General features: G+C 41.0%; 1 protein-coding gene across 9 annotated transcripts in view; it reads right to left on the bottom strand.

Annotated features, from left to right (window-relative positions):
* foxn3 (forkhead box N3) overlaps positions 1-20987 on the bottom strand; it is a 341543-nt gene that overhangs the window by 301969 nt on the left and 18587 nt on the right. For 4 of the 9 annotated variants that reach the window (XR_013579427.1, XR_013579425.1, XR_013579426.1 and 1 more), the window contains exon 1: positions 1379-1607. The exons of 2 other annotated variants lie outside the window; for them this stretch is intronic. The gene's annotated coding sequence lies outside the window, so the exon portion shown is untranslated. Of the gene's footprint in view, positions 1-1378; positions 1608-11991; positions 12261-20987 lie in introns of those variants that run through there. 3 more of the 9 variants (XM_078562051.1, XM_078562057.1, XM_078562055.1) reach the window with 2 other exon arrangements.

Here is a 20987-nt window from a genome sequence, read left to right as displayed (position 1 = left end):
TCCCTTCCCCTTTCAGAATTATGAAGGGACCATTGCCTCAGTGACACCCTGGTCCACTCCTCAGTTACCCACAAAATCTCTCCCTTTCCTATGACACATTTCCCTGCAAGCATAGGAGATACACCACCTGACCTTTCACCTCCTCCCTTCTCATGACCAAGTTCCCAAACGCCCCTTCCAAGCGAAACAGCAATTTAGTTTTATTTCTTTCAATTTAGTATACTGCATTCGCTGTTCATGATCTGGTCTCCCCTATATTGGGGAGGCCAAACACAGATTGGGTGACCGCTTTGTAGAACATCTCCATTCAGTAAAGTGTGATCGTAAGCTCCTGTCATTTCAATTCTCCAGTTCGCTACCACTCTGACCTGCCTTTGGCCTGCAGCAGTGTTCCAATGAAGCTCAAAGAACAGCACTTCACCTTTTCTGAATACCTTACAGCCTTCTGGACTCAATGCGGAGTTTAACAATTTTAGATCATAACATCTCATCCTATTTAGTTTACTTTTTTGCTGGTTAAGTTTTTCTTTTGTTTCTTAATCACTTTACTTTGCATTCAGACAGTGGCTATCCTGCCATTCACACCTCATCTAGACATCTTTTGTTTGCTGTCCTATTACAACTCCCTTTTGGCTTTGAACCATGAAATTTCCTGTCATTTAATCTCACCTGCCCTCCACCCTATCACAGACCTTCCCTTTTATTCTTCTTCCCACTTTTCCCATTTTTACTTGTTCAAAGCCTATTACATTCCTAACTATACTTCACTCTGATGAAAGGTAATCATCAATCTGAAACATTAGCTCCATTTCTCTCTTCCTGGATGCTACCAGGCTTACTGAATATTTCCAGTATTTTTTTTACTTCACATTTTTAGCATCTATAGATTTTTGTTTCAGTTTACATAGTCTATTTTTTCGCCAAACAAGAAAACATATTTTAGAATTAGAAACTGGGAGATTCATCTGGGAAAAAAATCAAACTAATTCACATTATTAATCAGTTCTTCCCAAAATCTATATACAAAAGTCCTTTTTGAGAAATAAAGAACATCTTGAAGTATGAAGGTTTTAGAAGAAACACAAATTGGTTATATACCACAGAGTACTGCTCAGGCAGCTACTTCAACATATGGCTGCTGTGCGGACCACTGAGAGCAGCAGCATGGAACTGGAGACTTAAGTAAATGTCTTTCCAATCACTAACAGCCAAGTGTGCAAACCCACTACACTCAAAACTCTTTTCCACAGCTGCTCCGGCGTCGATAGTTCAATTATTTTCAGAATGTCAAACACTGATGCAAACAAGGACCTTTGACAGTAGCCATAGTTCAACATACTTTCAGTTTGAAGATACCGAAACATTGAGACTTCAATACCTCTTAAGCAGAAGAAAACGGCATCACTTTCTCCAAGTATAGTTTCCACAAACTCCAGGTTCAGGTGTGAAGATCAAAGCCATTGAATGGTGTTATACAGCAGTGGAAAAACAAACCCTTTTTCTTTTAAAAATGCTTTGAAAACAGAAGGGAACGGCGCACACAGTCAGCAAGTCATCGAATCCTTTTCACTTCCTTCAGTTCGAGAAAACAAGTGACTGACACATTTCCTGCCAACAGACCTTCCCTCAGATAAAAAAGCAGCTCCCACCAACAGGAAATCCTTGAACTTACACATGCTGCTGTCAGGCTTCATTTTTATTTGTGCATTCTTTTTAATGCAAGATTAAAAGCTTCCCAAATAAATTTTAAAATTGCTGTATACAATTTAACAGTTACTTTACTAGGTTTACCAAAATGCTCTTCTTATGGTGGTATTTTTTTGTTTTAAAAAGGAGTTGATTTTGTTCATTTTAAATTTACTTTGAATGTATGCTGTATACGTGCAGCTGATCATTATTCAACCAATTGTACACCAATAGACAAATAAACAAAGCCAAACCATGAGCCATACCCTCCCATGAAAAAAGCCTAAGCTGCAGGTTTCAAAGAGCAGGTTAGAACTTTGCAAACGCAACCTTTGATTTGAGACTTCAGCTGCAGTGCATTCACACGAACAGTGCAGACCGTTACACAGAGCCTGGACAGCTGCCCAAAATGGATTTCTCCATGCAAATGTCTTGCAGCAAGTTTCACATTTAGGTCAGTTTACTTTCTGCAACAATTCTGTTAACTATCACTAGGAGAATATAAACTGAATTCTTCATTGTAGCTTTAGTTACATTTTCTTTTAATATATGTAACATTATAACTAAATGTTTCTTATGATTAAAAAGGGAAAAACCTTGCTGACTAAAGTTGTGGTACCACGTCAGCAATTGAATAAATGACCTTCATTTGACAGGCATATACTCGGGTTTCAACAGTTGACATGGGAAAATGAGCAGAGGCTAATGCTTCATGCATCCGAACAGAAATACAGATATCCTTTTTAAGGAGGTGGGGGTGTCTTATCTTAATCTCCATGGCAACTGTGCATATGCTTAGTTATTGGACACCCTGAACTTCCTGTGCCAGCACGAATGAGCAAATCCAAACACGTCTTTTGCAGTCACACAAGCCTCTTGACAACAGTATCTCTTCCACAAGAGGGCATGGTTTAAACTTTGGGAATGGAGCAAACTCTGTTCAGGATCAAAAATAGCAAACAATCTTTTGTAAGAATTCAAGCTGCAGCAGATTTTTGTCTAATGTTCGGTTTTGTGGATTTGAAAGGATTGACCCAGGAGAAATGGCCATTGAGTCAGGAGCAAGTCTTAAGTGTGCTTATGTAATTCATACCTGCGTAGATGGTATAAACATTAAGCACTATGTGGATTTCAGAGTTTCCAATAAAAGGCTTTATCACAAGGAGGGAGAAGAGCTGCAGCAGCTGAGCATCGTGTCACAATTACTTCACATATAAGCAATACATTAGTACATCGCAAATAAAGCATACCATCGCACCAAGTATTCAAACAGAAATAAAATTACATAAAACAATAATTCATCCCAAATTGAGCATTCCATCTAATTCGAGGCAAAGAGTGCTTTGGAGAGAGTACAGAAGAGATTTACTAGAATGGTCCCAGGCAGGAGGGCTTACAGTTATGTGGTTAGACTGAAGCAGCTGGGGTTATTCTCTTTAGAACAGAGAAGGCTAAGGTATTTAATAGAGGTGTTTAAAATCCTGAAAGGTTTAGATAGAGTAAATAAAGATAAATTGTTTCCAATGACCAAAGGGTCAATAACCAGAGGGCACCGATTTAAGTTGAATGACAAAGGAACCAGAAGCAAAATGAGGAAAAACTTTAGGTAACATTGCATTACCAGATAAGGTGGTGGATAGAAATTCAATGATCGCCTTTAAAAAGGGAATTAAACAAATATTGGAAGGAGAAAAAATTGCAGGAGAGTGGAACTAACTGGATTGCTCTACAAGAGAGCTGGCACAGACTTGATGAGCCAAATGGCCTCCTTCAGTACTGTACTACTTTAATGATTGTGATTTAATGAAATTAATACACCCGAAGGCACGAAGAAAACAAAATTCAGCCCAGATAGACTGCTGGGCAGTGGGCAACCCTTTCTATTAAACTCAATAACTGAATTCACCTACATATCAAACATTTCAAAAATACTTTAACAGCTTAATTATGATATCCTCTCCTTTCAAGAAACACAAAAGGTTCTTCAAATCTCAAAGCAGTCATTTATTTTCAATAGTATCACTCCACAAAATCAACCCCAGAAAATAAATACAGATACATTACGGAACTCATTCAATAATCACTGGCAAAGATAGACATTGCAATAAATTTACCACTCTCACCAGGCATCAAACGTTTAGTTTCAATGCATTTACTTATTTATGTGCCCCCATCCCAAAGACAGATCAGGTCGTATTTGGAAACGTTACTGGTTAGTAGCCTGTAATTTATCAGATCTATTTTATTAAAACACACTCATTGCTATCTTAGGAACTAGGACAAATCGAGGACTCCTGTTTTGGACTATCCCAGTTCTGAATCCTTTGAACTCAAATTTAAAAGCAGTGTGCATTCCCATCTACTGATTCGGCTTCACTGAAAAAGTTCAGCAGTTTCATTATTTGTTTAATCCAGAGTTCATTCAAACAGAACCTATTGGCATGTACTGTACTTTTGCTGGTTTTGAGTAGCAGCAAGCAATAAACATCAATGCATGTATCCCACATTCTTCCATGCGTTTCTCTCCCTCCAACTCTTTGTTACCCTCTTCCCACTTAGCACACCAAACTCTAGAACGAACAATAACTGTCCTGACAGCTCCTCCCAAAACCTTAAGAGAAGTTATCAATGAATTGCAAATTAAAATGGGGAAAATGATAAATAAATAAGAGCTTCAATTTTAGTTAATTGACATAAAAATGATAAACGTAAAAAAGACCACAACTTGAGTATCAAAATCGTTAGCAGTTAGAAGTTTAGTGGCACAAAGTCAGGGGACTTTTACCCAGAAAGTAGAGTATTTGGCTAAATCAAAAACACAAACTTCAACAATTGCTCAGTTTCTATGAGTTTTTGCTAAGGTTCATTGGAATGGCACCAGAGATGCAGAACTTCACTTATATAAAATCACTAGACAACCTGAAGTTATTTCCTTCGACTAGAGAAGGTTAAACAATGGTTTAGGAGAAATGCTCAAAATCTCAAAGGGTTTTGATAGCTTCCCCCTTCCTACTCTAGCAGGAAGGGTAGTAACCTGACGAAAACAAAAATAAAAATACCTGGAAAAACTCAGCAGGTCTGACAGCATCTGCGGAGAGGAATACAGTTAAAGTTTCGAGTCCGTGTGACTCTTCAACAGAACTAAGAAAAAATAGGAGAGGGGTGAAATATAAGCTGGTTTGGGCTGGGGGGGGTGGTGGTGGTGGGAAGAGAGAGAGACACACACACACACAGGTAGAGCTGGAGAGAGCCAGTGATAGGTGGAGATTCCAAAAGATGTCATAGACAGAAGGACAACGAGGCATTGACGCTGGTGATATTAGCTAAGAAATGTGCTAATAGGTAACATTAGGAGTAGAAAGCAGGACGAGCAAGGTACAAATAGCCCTAGTGGGGGTGGGGTGGGGTGGGGGGGGGAAGGGATCGAAATAAGCTAAAAGTTAGAGATAAAACAATGGATGGAAATACATTTAAAAATAGTGAAAATAGGTGGGAAAAGAAAAATATATATGAATTATTGGAAAAAAGGGGGATCAGAAAGGGGATGGGGATAGAGGAGAGAGTTCACGATCTAAAGTTGTTGAACTCAATATTCAGTCCGGAAGGCTGTAAAGTGCCTAGTCAGAAGATGAGGTGCTGTTCCTCCAGTTTGCGTTGAGCTTCACTGGAACATTGCAGCAGGCCAAGGACAGACATGTGGGCATGAGAGCAGGGTGGAGTGTTGAAATGGCAAGCGACAGGGAGGTCTGGGTCTTGCTTGCGGATACACCGAAGTTATTTCCTTCGACTAGAGAAGGTTAAACAATGGTTTAGGAGAAGTGCTCAAAATCTCAAAGGGTTTTGATAGCTTCCCTCTTCCTACTCTAGCAGGAAGGGTAGTAACCAGACGAAAACAAAATTAAAAATAAAAATACCTGTAAAAACTCAGCAGGTCTGACAGGATCTGCGGACAGACCGAAGGTGTTTTGCAAAGCGATCACCCAGTCTGCGTTTGGTCTCTCTAATGTAGAGGAAACCGCATTGGCAGCAGCAAATGCAGTAGACTAAATTGAGGGAAGTGCAAGTGAAATGCTGCTTCACTTGAAAGGAGTGTTTGGGCCTTTGGACGGTGAGGAGGGGGGAAGTAAAGGGGCAAGTGTCGCACCTTCTGCGGTTGCATGGGAAGGTGCCGTGGGAGGGGGTTGAGGTGTAGGGGGTGATGGAGAAGTGAACCAGGGTGTCACGGAGGGAACGATCCCTGTGGAATGCCGCCAGGGGGGTGAAGGGAAAATGTGTTTGGTGGTGTCATCATGCTGGAGTTGGCGGAAATGACGGAGGATGATCCTTTGAATGCAGAGGCTGGTGGGGTGATAGGTGAGGACAAGGGGGACCCTATCATGGTTCTGGGAGGGAGAGGAAGGTGTGAGGGCGGATGCGCGGGAGATGGGCCGGACACAGTTGAGGGCCCTGTCAACCACCGTGGGTGGAAAACCTCGGTTAACGAAGAAGGAAGACATGTCAGAGGAACTGTTTTTGAAAGTGGCATCATCAGAACAGATGCGACGGAGGCAAAGGAACTGAGAGAATGGGATGGAGTCCTTACAGGAAGCGGGGTGTAAGGAGCTGTAGGAGTCGGCAGGCTTGTAATGGATATTGGTGGACAGTCTATCACCAGAAATTGAGACAGAGAGGTCAAGGAAGGGAAGTGTCAGTGATGGACCACGTGAAAATGATGGAGGGGTAGAAATTGGAAGCAAAATTATTAAATTTTTCTAGGTTCATATAGGTTCATTAAGGTAATTAGCAAAAGAGCCAGAGAGGAGATGAGATTTTTTTTTAATGCAGCAAGTTCTGATGTGGGATGCACCACCTGGAAAAGTGGTAGAAGCAGATTCAATAGCAATTTTAAAAGGAAATTAGATAAATACTTTAGGAAAAACTGCAAGGAAATTGTGGTGATTAAGGAGCTTACGACTGCATATGTAACATTCTCTTACTTGGATAGCTCCTTCAAAAAGCCAGTACAGGCATAATAGGCCTAACGGCCTCTTCCTGCGCTGTAGCATTCTATGATTCTAAAGATATACAAAAGATTGGCAGGAAAAAACTTAATTGCAACAAAGTCATTTTTCTGATTTACAGTACAGCTGCACAAAAGGCAAAAGAATTCTACACCGTTCTCCGTGTGGTCTTATTTTTGTGTTCCTTCAACCACTACCAAACAGATTAACTAATCATTAATCTCATTTGCTGTTTGTGGGACCTTGCTGCGTTAGGCTGTGTGCCACATTCGCGTACAGTACATAAAAAGAGGCTGCCCTTTAAAAGTAATTAATCGGCTGTGAAGCACATTGGGATGTCCTGAGGGCTTCATCCTCGGGTCTTAAAAGCAGCTACTGGGATAATAGATGCATTCGTTTCTATTTCCCAAAACTCTCTAGATTCTGGAAAGGTTCCATCAGATTGGAAAATAGTGAATGTGATTCCTCTATTCAAGAAAGGAGGGAGACAGAAATCAGGAAACTACAGGCCAGTTAGCTTAACATCTGTCATAGAATCTATTATTAAGGAGGTATAGTAGGGCACTTAGAAAATCTCAATGCAATCAGGCAGAGTCAACATGGTTTTGTTTAAGGGCAACCATGTTTGACTAATTTATTAGAGTTATTTAAGGAACTAACATGCAATGTGGACAAAGGGGAACCTGTAGATGTGGCTTACTTGGATTTCCAAAAGGCATTTGATAAGGTGTTGCATCAAAGGTTACTAAACAAAAAAACTCATGGTATAGCGGGTAACGTATTAGCATTGATAGAGGATTGGTTAGCTAGCACGAAACAGTAGTGATAAATGAGTCATTTTCAAGTTGGAAAGATGTAACCAGTGGAATGTCACAGGGATCAGTGCTGGGGCCTCAACTATTTGCAATCTACAGCAATCACTTGGATGAAGGGACCAAATGTATGGTTGCTAAATTTGCTAATAACACAAAGATAGATAAGAGAGCAAATTGCAAAGAGGACATAAGGAGTCTGCAAAGGGATATAGGTAAGTTAAGGGGACAAAAATTTGGCAGATGGAGTATAATATGGGAAAATGTGAACTTGTCCGCTTTGGCAGGAAGAATAGAAAAGCAGCATATTATTTAAATGAAGAGAGATTGCAGAACTCCGAGGTACAGGGGGATCTCGGTTTCCTGGTACATGAATCACAAATAGTTAGTATGCAGGTACAGAAAGTGATTTGGAAGGCAAATGAAATATTGTTGTTTATTCCAAGGGGAATGGAATATAAAGGTAGAGAAGCTTTGCTACAGGGCCACAGAAACCACATTTGAAGTACTGTGAACAGTTTTGGTCCCCTTATTTACAAAAGGATATAACTGAATTGGCAATGTAGAGGAGGTTCACTCAGCTGATGAATGGAATGAAAGGCTTGTCTTTTGAGGAAAGATGGAACAAGTTGGGCCTCTATCCATTGGAGTTTAGAAGAATAAGAGGTAATCTTATTGAAACACAGAAGATCCTGAGGGGAGTTGGCAGGGTGGATGCTGAAAGGATGTTTCCCCTTGTGGGAGTGACTAGAACTAGGGGACACAGTTTAAAAATAAGAGGTCTCCCATTTAAGATGGAGATGAGAACTTTTTCTCTCAGAGGGCTGTTAGTCTGTGGAACTCTCTCTCTTCCCTAGAGTGGTGAAACCAAGGTCGCTGAATATTTTTAAAGCCAAGTTTGATAGATTCTTGACTGACAAGGGAGTCAAAGGGTAGAAAGGGTAGACAGGAAAGTGGAGGCCACAGTCAGAATAGCCATGACCTTATCAAATGGCGAAGCAGGCTCGAGGGGCCGAATCTCCTACTTGTTGTCAAAATTTGTATGCTCGTATGAGGGTGTGAAAGATGTCATGCAAATTACCTGATGTAGATATCTGTTTACTGGAACAGTAGTATTCATTTAAGCTGCATTATGCCAACTTCCAATAAAATTACAAACTGGAGTGAAAATTGTACCCCTCTGGCAACCTAATACATCCTTTCTAAACAATACAAAATAGCATTTCAAATTATTTTCAAAACAATTTCCCTTGACAATGTAAACAGTTAGTTCCTTTCTCTCTCTCTCTCTCTCTCCCCCTTTCACCTTTCAAAAAAAAACAAAAATCACAAATCTGGTTAACAAGGCCTTTGTGGCCACTCATGAGCTGTAAACTACATTTTGCAGATATTATAAGACTCTCATGTTCATTAGGTGGTCTCATTCCAGTGTTCATGTCTCTAAATTTGCTTTTTCTGAAACAGCACTTATGAATTTTGGAGCCTTGGTAATTTTGTCAGATCTACAAACCAAAAAGTCATTTATGTATAAAATGTACTCAAAATATTGACCTTGGTACAATATCAATAAGGTATGGATTTTATTTTTTAAATAGCAGCCATTAGAAAACACACTGCAACATGCAAGTCAGCTTATGGTGGTTAATGACCAGAGGAGGCCTGTCCCACTCTACTGTTAAATACCATATCCCCCTTCTCAAAAGTGTGCAATAGTGACGGCTTCTGACACAGCATTTATTTATAGCATTTAGGATTAGAAATAAACAGGAACATGTTTTTCTCATAGATTGGGCTACGCGAAACACATGAAAGTTCAAATAATACATAAACATTGAACACAGAAACACTCAAGACTTTTTCTGCACCTGAGGTGCAGCAAAATTATAAAGATATTTGTAATTATGTTTATGATTTTGCCCCACCAGATACACAGGGGAAGTCTTACTCCATTGTTACAATATCGATACTAAAAGTTAGCTTTCATAAATTCTATTTTTGGGGAAAGGGTATTCAATTAAATTCATAATTTCTCAACCTTGTGATTTGAAAACTTGAAAAATTGAAAATTTGAAAATTTGTCATGCCAAAACTACTCCAATACTTTTTAAAACTAAATTTCAATATTTTGAACAATAGAAGGTATCAAAGCACCAACTTTGTTGCAAAACTTATGGCAATATGAAAATAAGATATTCATTAAACACAAAGTAACTTTCAAATAAATACTGCGTAACAACCTTTTCCACTTCAGCACTAATATTGCGAATAGAGAAGAGAATATAACTCCTGAATTTTATTACTTGATACACAATGCTTTAGGGAAATTTTTTGGTTGATCAACCCTTACTCAGTTCTGTCTCGTCAAACCTGGTCATTAACCTGCCAACACAATATAGTCAACGGATGCAGCACACAAAAGTAGTGAAAGGAAAGTTTTACATACATACCATGTGGAGATATAGTAAGGAAGCTTCTGGAATTATTTGGGAAATTTTCTCCCTAACACAAAAACATAAAACTGGGTCCCCTGTACAGCTAAAGTATGGTGCTAACCTGGGGAGCACAAATTATCAGAATATAAGAGGCTGACACCTCTCCAAGAAGGTCCAGCTGAGAGAAGGAAATAATTTGCCTGGGGGGGGAACAACATGAGTGAGGCAAAGCACGTGAGGGGCTAGAGCATTTGTTTTAAAGACAGAAATTAGGCGCAAAAATACACTTAACACAGTTAGTTCCTTGAAGTATTACGCCAACATAGGACAATAGGATGCAAACTTAAAATCCTTCATGAAAAATCTGACAGAAGCTATATATGCTGTGGTTTGGCAAAAGTGGTAACATTAATGTATACAAACATTCAGACAGATACAGATGGAGACACGTGTAACAACAGAGCATGAAATGTAACCCCAGCTATGAATATATGAAGTCACCTTGGAGCCTCCAATAAAACGTCCGTATACTAAAGAGCCAAATTGTTTTAAATTAAGAAACCTGTGCAAAACAAAAAGGAGTCAAAACTAACAAGCTGTCCAGCAAGTCAACAAGATTGAAAATTGTTGCAGAGGGCAAGATAAATCAAGAAGCAGTGCTAAGGTGCCGCCTAGTTTGGGTTTTAAAATCACCCACGTTGGAGGAGGAAGATCAGAGGCATGGAGTTCCACATTTTTGAAATAGTGAGAAATAAGAAGTTGATATACATGTTGCAATGGATCTTAGTATCATGTATATTTAAGCCTACATGAATGGAACACTATAGTGCTGGGAGTCATTTATTTTAATTGCCTCAATGCACTTTACACAAAATTGCTTTTTTAAAATCTAGTAAATTTGGCACCAATTTCCCACAGCCAGGAGATGAATGACTGTTCAATCGTTTGTTTAACTGGCCAGAACACAAGGAGAAATCCCTACTCATCTTCGTATAGTCCCATAGGATCTTTAGCATCGACGTGAACCATCAGAACAGGGAGATGGGCCTCCTTTAAATATCTCAGCTGATTATAAATATTGAGTCCAACTTTCTGAACTGTTCAGAATTTGCACAATAAAGAAAATTGAAAGATGACTGGAGGGAGACAACCTGAGGGATTACAGTTAGGCAGTGCTTCATTCACTTCATATGGTAAGATAGTATCTTCCTACATTTATAAATATGTTTCAAGACATGAAAAGCGCTAAATTCCCCCGTAAGAAAAATCAACACAGAATAAAGCTGAAAAACGATCACTATCTTTATCTATTTTAAGCCTCCCTCACTGGGTTACAAACACTCCACCAACTAATACAATCCGATACCTATTGTATTTTTAGCAACCGTGTACTGTAAAGTTGAGGCATTTTTTAAAAAAATCACTAGCCCAAACAAGCATCCATCAGGTCAGTTTAAACATTCTAATTTCTTTCTGTATTGTGAAAAGGGAAGTGAATACCACCACTCCGATATACTGAATAGGGCAAAACTGTAACAACGGTGCCTACGAGCGAAGGACATGCGGTTATTTAATCAAGGCAACTCAGGAAGCGAGAATAATAAATTGAAAGTGTTGGTTGCTATTGCTCAAATCTCTGGTCTCAATGAACTGGAAGCACATCATAAATGACAATCGCCACAGGGAACAACGGAATAGCTCGTCCCTTACGGATTTTACAGATACACGACTGCAAAAAATAAAAAAAGGAACGAGGCTTGCACACAAGCCCTGAATCAGCCACCGTGTGTGTACAGCACAGGGTCACCCACAATAAGATAAACAACCGCTGTGAGCGTTTTAGCATTGGCGAGCTCTTTTTTTTTTCACGGTAGATCGGATCGATGTAGAAATATTTTGAAAGCATCACTCAGGTATGTGTTGAATTAAAAATCGTGCACTGCAGCAACGAGAACCGGCGACAGCAAAACGTGCAGCTAAGCCCAGGCGCCTGCGAACATTAACGAAATCAGAGCTGGCCAGCAAAGATTAAAACCTTGACTGAGATGCTGATTTAGTAACCTTTTTAATCCCGTGCTCTCTCTCTCTCTGCCTCTGCTCCTGGCTGCTAGTCCACTCCGCATCCGCCCTGGCTACAAAACAACGACTTCCATCTCATATTCCTCCCGGTAATCCTCACATACTGGTTTGCTTCAGTGTTATTTTTTTTTTTAAAATCCTTTCGGAGTTGCAAATAATATCCCAACCAGAGTAAAGGAAAAAAAAATCACAGCCCGCACGCTAATGCGTCCTCGATTCCCTTTCTGTCTTTTTCCAACTCATCGCACCACACGGGGCTGAGAGATGTCCTCCGGGTCCTAACGCTCCCGCCCCGAATGCTTCGGAAAAGATGTTGCTCACTTTCAACAGCTGAAGTGACAGCATTTGTATATTTCCAAAAAAGGGGCAAAAATGGTACCGCTCTATAGGACACAGACTTTTTTTTTATATTCGCTAAGGAGGCTTGGTAAGTTCCTGCAGTGTGCACCATCTACAAGGTGTACTGCGGGAACTCACCAAGCTTCCTTATACAGCACCTTCCAAACTCTCAGCCATCACCAACTAGAAGGATCAGGGCAGGAGACACATGGAAACACCACCACCTGTAAGTTCCCCTCCAAGCTGGGTTAAAATACTGAAACTCCCTCCTTAACAACACTGTGGGTGCACCTACACCACAGGGACTGCAGCAGTGCGAGAAAGCAGCTCCTCACCACCTTCTCACAGGCAATTAGGATGGGTAATATATGCTAGCTGTTATGATCCCCAGCTGAGAATACCCCTGGACAAGCCTGATTCCAGGGTGAAACCCAGCCTGATAGATCTTAACTTTTATTTGTTTGTTTAAATACGTGGAGAGTAATTACTGAACAGAGTCACAGGAGTCAGCTGATGAACCTCTACAAAAGAATAAAACATTTATTCAACAAGAGATGAGCTATATTACAACACTCCTTCACCCACTATACCTTTACAGATATATACAGATTCGTAAGGATAACACAAGTTACAAAAGCTATCTTATACTTTAACGTACACAGTAAGTACCCAGCCCACATAAACCTATGGTACCCTGTAGTCAGAGACACCACACTCTGATCAAGTGACAGATGCCACCTCAAACAGATGCTATGGATCTCTCAACTCCTCCCTGACACTTGTCACACTGTGAGCTAACCAGTCTCACTGAATTCTGTCCTTCACACAAGGGTTTCCAATCTCCAATCTCCAAGACCTCGCTTTAGAATTTTCTCCCAAATCGACTGCTTTCTCTCAGAAGCCTTCTGCAAGGGTTCGCCTCCAGGGTTTTGAACTCTCCTGATGTTCCTCTTCCCTGGGTCATCACATGTATTCAAGCTGTCTTACATGCACTCTCTCTCACCAACTCAGCCTTAACAGTACACCGCTGCTTCACGTGCCCATAGCAAAGAATTACAGACTTTCAGTTGTCTCTTTGAACCTTCTTGCAAGCTCTTTTCACTTTAAATCTGAAGCTTGGAGCCTTCATCTCCGCCCCTCACTTTTAACTTCACTTAACAGGACCTTTTCCCAGGTTCCTGTCCTTCTTTTGACTACAAGATCTCCTTTGGACTTTCCCCTCTTCCACAACTGGATTTTTGGGGTTTTTCTTCTCTTGGGACCTTTTTGTTCTTATGGGAAATCTGCAGTTCCCTCTCCCAGTGTCCAGTCTCTCCTGGGTCCTGGCTTCAACTGAACTTAAAACTGCTGTTTCTTTAGTTGTGTATTTCTGTGGGAGGAGCCTGCCTATCTGGCCCCCTGTTACTAGGCATCAGCACTGTTTTTCTACTCGTCTGTTTACAGTAAACTCGTTAGAAATGCAAGCAGCCTTTTAAAGTGAAACTAAAATTTCATTTGACCTTTCTTAATACGCAGATACAGAAATACAAATCAAACAAACTTTAAAGTGAAAACTCATTCCTAACACCCACATATACAAATATGAGATACTTAAACTATCTCTATTTCCTGACACTGGCCTAGCCAGCAACATCCACATCCCTGGAACGAGTAAAAGAAAGCGTACATTTATTTGTGGATCTCTTCACAAGCCACCCATCTCCACCCGACCCCCCCCCCCCCCCCCACCACCAACTCCCCCGACTCCCCACCCCCACTCCAAACCGCCCAAAATACTTTTTAGATTTTCCATTTCTCCCTTCTCTACTCTGGGGCTTGGTGGCCAAAACCTTGTCCGACTGGGTTTAGGTGGATTCATTCTGAGGTCCCCCCCGCCCCCTTGACAATCCACCCACCCCATTCTGGTCCCCATCCGACAGTGCAGCCACCCCATTCTGGTCCCCTCCAACAGTGCCACCCACCTCATTCTATCAGGTCATCTAGCTACCACCTTCTCGTTTTTTGCTCTATTATCAACATGTGCTAGTTCAAGTACCTTCATCAGCCATCCTTCCAGACCATAATTCAAAAGGATTCATGTTGCTACCGCATTCTAATATTCAAGGTCTAGATTTCAAATTCTATGCAGATGACCACACACCACTTAACATTTCACAATGGCTGTGTGTTGTTCAATACCTGTTTTACGATCAAGGTTGTTCGGGTACATCTTTCCCCCTCACCCCCCAGATTGCACTATATTTCAAACTAGATCTGTGTTGCCCACGATCAAGAGATAATCAAAATTTTAATTACTGATTTAGGCAAATTTGATGCAACATGCTTCATCCACATTCACAAAAACATATCTTAACATTCACTTGCATGAAACATTTTGGATGCAATAGGTAGTTTTGACTCCATATATAAAACTGAGGATTTCAAAGTTGGGATAGAAGAAAAACAAAAAAAAATGTTTCCATCTGGCATTGTTCTGTCACACTCTTGGCACAAGTTATTATTCAGCACTGACTATGCAGCTACATCCTCATTTGTGCACTCCATTCACCCAGACAACACTAGCGATCTGTCACAAAGGAAAACAGGAATGGAAAAGTGCTTTGTATATTTTGTACACAATAACAGATGGTCAGGGGATGAATTACGGACATGTGGAGGGTCAGTCCTTGGTTTTGAATTGCATGCACACTTGAGGCTTCAGCATTCATGCAAATCAGCCCAGGACCAACTCTCATCATTCACCCAACTAGCCCTTCTGCTACAAAGAATTAACTGATTATGGTTGGAACTTTTGGTACTGGACAAAATCTATTCAAAAAGCAATCTTTGAGCCATGCAGTATGGAAGCAGATTTTGTACTATACTATGCAGCAGGAAAAATTTGTAAAATAAAGGATTAACTTGTATTTATGTAGTGCCTTTCATACTTAAGGACATCCCAAAGTACTTTACAACTAATGAACAACTTTTTTTTAAAAAAGTAGTCACTATAATAATCTAGGGAAACATAGTAACCAATTTGTGCACAACAGTTGTAACATGGAAAATAAATCCTTCCAAAAAATGGTCAGGAAATCTGCCAAATCATTACTGGGGACTGGGAAGGTAGGCTGCCAATAGCTCACGTTCAGGAAATACTAAATTTATGGTTACACCAAAATTCTTGGAATTCCTCAGCTTGAATAGATCTCACACGTAATTTTGTCCCCAAATTTCCCCCACTCCAGAAGATGCAGACTCATGCTGTTGCAGGACTCCATAGAAGGGCCCTCCATTTGCCTTCATTGCAAGAGGGATGGTGTGTAACTGTACAGGACCTTGGCGTGACCACACCTAGAATATTGTGTACAATTTTGTTTGGTGGTCTTACCAGAGGTATATATCTGCATTGGAAGCAGTTCAGAGAAGGTTCACTAGGCTGATTCCTGGGATGAAGGGCTAGCCTTACAAGGAAAGATTAAGCACGTTGGACCTATAGTCATTGGAATTTTGAAGAATGAGAGGTAATCTTATTGAAATAGAGATTCTGAAGGGGCTTGACAGGATAGATGCTGAGAAGATGTTTCCCCTCATGGGAGAACCTAGAACTAGGGTACACAGTTTAAAAATAAGGGAACTCCCATTTAATACGAACACAAGGAGGAATTTCTTCTCAGAATGTCTCTTCCCAAAGAGCAGTGGAGGCTGGGTCATTGAATATATTCCAGGCTAAGTCAAGCAAACTTTTGTTCTAAAGAAGTCAAGAGTTATGGGGGGGGGGAAAGCAGGAAAATTGAGATAAGACCACAATCAGATCAACTATGACCTTATTGAATGGGTAGCAGGCTTGAGGAGCCAAATGACCTACTCCTGCCACTAATTCTTACGATCTCATGATAGGATTGGCAGCTCTCTGCTACATTGCTGAAGTGGCTGCTCCTTACTCAAGGCTGGACACGAATATCAACGGACTATTCCACTGTGGAAGTGAAGTTTCACAGCCAAGCCCAATGCTGTTTTTGCCCAACACCCACACAAGTTCATTTTCCACTAAGGGTCCCAAATTGGGCATGAGGGGAAAGACAACCTTTTTCCCTCCCCCTTCCCCCGGAACATGGAAGCTATCTATCAAATATACCTCTGTCCCAGATGATCTAATATAAATTAGATAGACCAGAGGTCAAACAGAAGATCTTCATTCCCTAAAATCATCAAGAAACCCTAAAGAAACCTAAATAAAGAGAAAATGGGAAAAACTCAGGTCCGGCAGCATCTGTGGGCAGAGAAACAGAGTTAACGTTTCAAGTCCAATATCACTCTTCTTCGGAACCCTAAGAAACCTATCCTTCATTCAAAAAAATAGAAAGGTTATGCATTTAAATTGTGCTTTTCACAACCTCAGGACGTCTGAGAGCAGTTCACAACCAAAGTACTTTTGAAGTGTGGTCGTTGTTAAATTGTAAGAATTCAGAGGTGACAATATCAACCAATGCAAAGTTCTGTATGTCAGAAGAACAAGTCTGAGCTGCCTCATCAATAGCCAATAAAGGTAACCCTCTACCACAACATTTAGATGTGCCCTAGACTGACCTACTGGCAGTAATCTTTTGACTGATATTGTGGTCTAAATCTTTAGAGTTATACTACATTCAACCCACTGAAAATCGTCCAGAATTGCTGAGCATAAAAGGAAGCAGTTATTCAGGCTAGATTCACTGTTTTGTGCCTTGCCATATTCTGACCTCAAATGAAAACGGCCAAGTTTAATTTGCACACATGCTAACCATAGAAACAAAGTTCTCGGTAAATGCATTCAAGCCATCAAAGCCTAAGTACCTTCAGTGTAAAGCTGTTGAGATTCACTGTAAGCCCTAGGAATGGAGAAAAAATGGCGGTTAGTAGAAAACAAGTTATGCATGACAGGAAAGAGGGATGACATAGTCATAGAGGTCTACAGCACAGAAAAAGGCCCTTCGCGCCAGTCGAACAAGTACCTAACTATTCTAATCCCATCTTCCAGCACTAGGCCCATAGCCTTGTATGCCATGGCATCGCAAGTGCACATCCAAATACTTCTTAAATGTTATGATGGTTTCTGCCTCTACCACCCTTTCAGGCAGAGTGTTCCAGATTCCCACCACCCTCTGGGTGAAAAAATTCTTCCTCAGATCCCCTCTAAACCTCCTGCCCTTTACCTTAAATCTATGCCCCCTGGTTACTGATCCCTCCACCAAGGGGAAAAGTTCCTTCCTGTCTACCCTATCTATGCCCTTCATAATTTTATACACCTCAATCATGTCCCCCTCAATCTCCTCTGCTCCAAGGTTAGTGTTGGAAAGATTACTGTTTTGAATTTAGGTAAATTATTTGGACTCAAATGCTTATATAACACACCAAACTAGAGCACAGGCAGCAGAATTGGAGATGGTTACAAACACTTCAGCCTTGTGTTTTGCACTCATGCATCATCGAGGATAGAGGTGTTTGTACAGTCTCCTCCCATTATTTATATAGTTGTTTAATTGCCCATCACTATTCACAACTGGGTGTGGCGGGACTGTTCTGGTCCACTAGTTGTGGGAATGCTTAGTTTTGTTTGTAGCTTCACCAGAATGGCACCTCATTTTTAGATATGCCTGCTACTGCTCCTATCAAGATCTCCTACACTGCTCGTTAAATCAGGGTTGGCTTGATGTTAATGGTAGAATGAAGGATATATCAGGCCACAAGCTTACAGATTATGCTGGAATACAATTCTGCTACTGCTAATGGCCCACAGCACCTCATAGATACCTAGTTTTGAGCTATTAGACCTATTCTGAGTCTATCCAATTTAGAACTGTGGTACTGACACACAACACAATGGAGAGTGTCCTCAGTGTGAAGATAGGGCTTTGTCACCACAAGAACTGCGCAGTGGTCACTCCTACCAATACTATCATGGACATGCATCTGCAACAGGGGCAAGGACAAAGTCAGGCAGATTTTCCCTCACGTCCATTCTCTCTCCACCTGTCGCAGGCCCAGCCAGGCAGCCAAGATCTCCATGACTTGGCCAGTAGTAGTTTTATCAAGCCACTCTTGGTGATGGACATGGAAATCCTTCACTCACTCAGAACACTGTGTGCCCCTGGAGCCCTCAGCGTTTCTTCCAAGCAACATTCATCTCTCCCTTAAAATTAGAAAATTTAAATCAACTGCTTTTATGGTGCCACTAGATTGCAGTCTCCCTGATGCTAATGCTCTCATCTGCTTGCTCCTCGGTTTCACACCATCAACCTATGAACACTCAAAAAGTCCAAGATCTCGTTTGGCTTGGTAGGATGGCTGGATTGGCTTATATACCTAAAAAGTTTCCAAACCTAACTGGGAGCATTAAGAACTTCTACAATTTGGCTACTCTGACCCACCTGTAGTTTGATGAAGCTGAACAGCTTGATACTGCAGGTAGGCTAACAGCCCCACTTCAAGCAATACAAAGATCCCCACTTCAGATTGGGACTATCCAGCTTCCCCCATAATTAACATTGCAGGATGCAGTTCCTCCCCCCAAGTCATCAATGATGAAATAGAAGAGATGGAGAAGTTAATCCCATGCAATCCACAACGGTGCACATGACTCACTGATTTTTGTTTGGCTGATCTGCCCAATAGATCGAGGAATAAAATGAAGGAGAGAATAATTAGAAGTGTAATGGAAAAGTTATGCTGCATTAGTGATTGAATGGTTTGCCTCACTGTCGATGGGCAAACTGTTTTACAACAATTTATATTTGCATAGTGTTAAAAGCTTTGTCAAATAAGTAGGTTTTATGAAGTGTCTGAAAGGAGGAAAGAAGGGTGGAGAGACGGAGCAGTGCAGGGAGGGGATTCCAGAACTTAGGACCTATGCAACTAAATCGTCAAAAGACCATAATTAGATGAGCACAGATATGAGGATTGTAGAACTGGAGGAGATTGCAGAGAAAGGGAGGGATCTGAAAACAAAGATGAGAATTTTAAAATCAAGATGTTGCTTGACTGGGAGCCAATGTAGGTCAGTGAGCACAGGGGTAATAGGGAAACAGGGCTTACTGTCAGTTAAGACACAGGCAGCAGAATTTTAGATGACCTCAAGTTTACAAAGGATAGGATGTGGGAGACAGAAGTGCATTGGTATAGCTGAGTCTAGAGGTAACAAAGGCACGCATGAGGGTTTCAGCAGATGAGCCGAGACAGGGTCAAATTCAGGCAATGTTATGGAGGTGTAAATAGGCAGTTTTAGTGATGGCACGAATGTGTGATCAGGAGCTCACCTTGCGGTCAAATATAAGACACCAAGGTTATGAATAGACTTTAAGATCTTGAGGGGTCTCAACAGGATGGATATGACGGGGATGTTTCCTCTTGTGGAAGAATCTAGAACTAGGGGTCACTGTTTAAAAATAAGGGGTCACTCATTTAAGACAGAGATGAGAATTTTTTTCTCTCAGAGGGTTGAGTCTCTTTGGAACTCTCTCAAAAGGCGGTGGAAGCAGAGTCTTTGAATATTTTTATGGCAGGGCTAGATGGATTCTTGATTAACAAGGGGGTGAAAGGTTATCAGGGGTAGGCAGGAACATGGGGTTGAGGTTACATTCAGATCAGCCATGAACTTATTGAATGCCAGGGCAGGTTCAAGGAGTCGAGCGGCCTCCTCCTGCTCCTATTTTGTATGGTTTGGGTTCAGACTGCTGCCAAAGAATGATTGAGTCGATAGCTAGGGAATAGAGTTTGAGTAGGGATTGAAAACAATGGCTTCACTATTCCCAATATTTAATTACAGGAAATTTTTTGCCCATCCAGTACTGGGTGTCAGATGAACAGTCTGACAATTTAGCAACAGTGAAGAATTCAAGAGAGGTGGTGATGAGGCAGAGCTGGGTGTCATCAGCATACATGTGAAAACTAAACCTGTGCTTTCAGATGACATCACCAAGGAGCAGTATGTAGATGAGAAATAGAAGGGGGCCAAGGATAGGCTGTTGAGGGACAGCAGAGAAAATGGTGCAGGAGCAGGAAGAAGCCATTGCAAGTGATACCCTAGGTACGATTAGATAAATAAAAATGAAAATAGGGGAAAGCAGTCGCACATAGCTAGATGACATTGGAGAGGTTTTGGACAAAGATGGTGTGGTCAACCATGTGAAAGGCTACAGACAGATCAAGAAGGACATTGAGGGAGAGTATATCTTTACTGCAGCCACAGAGAATGTCCTTTGTGACTTTGATAAGAGCACTATTGACTAAACACTATTTTCTTTTTGTATAAAACTTATACTTTAAACTATAAAGAAAAACATTCCCCTTTTATATTTATCACCTAGCGCTATAAAGACTGTAATTCCATGGAGATGCAAACAATCCACAGTTGCTCCCAGCAGGCTCCCGTATCCCCGCTTCGCTGAGTAGCGACTTCGAGTGACCGTCTCCAGACGCTTTCCTCAGTTTTCGGAGAGTTTCAGAGCAGTAAAGCCTGCTCTGATGATTTTCTTCCTCCTAGTGATGCCAGAACAAATTTCCCAAAATCTGTAGAAGGCTGCAGGAGGCATCTCTGACTAGAGACCGTCTCCATCCTGCATCTGGCTATAGTAGCTTGCAAAGTCAAGCAGCTATTTCTCTCTGCTGACCACAAACAACTT

Source organism: Cetorhinus maximus, chromosome 18, assembly GCF_964194155.1.
Source record: "Cetorhinus maximus chromosome 18, sCetMax3.hap1.1, whole genome shotgun sequence".
In the NCBI taxonomy this organism is placed as follows: Eukaryota; Metazoa; Chordata; class Chondrichthyes; order Lamniformes; family Cetorhinidae; genus Cetorhinus; species Cetorhinus maximus.
This window is presented reverse-complemented; position numbering and strand designations above follow the sequence as displayed.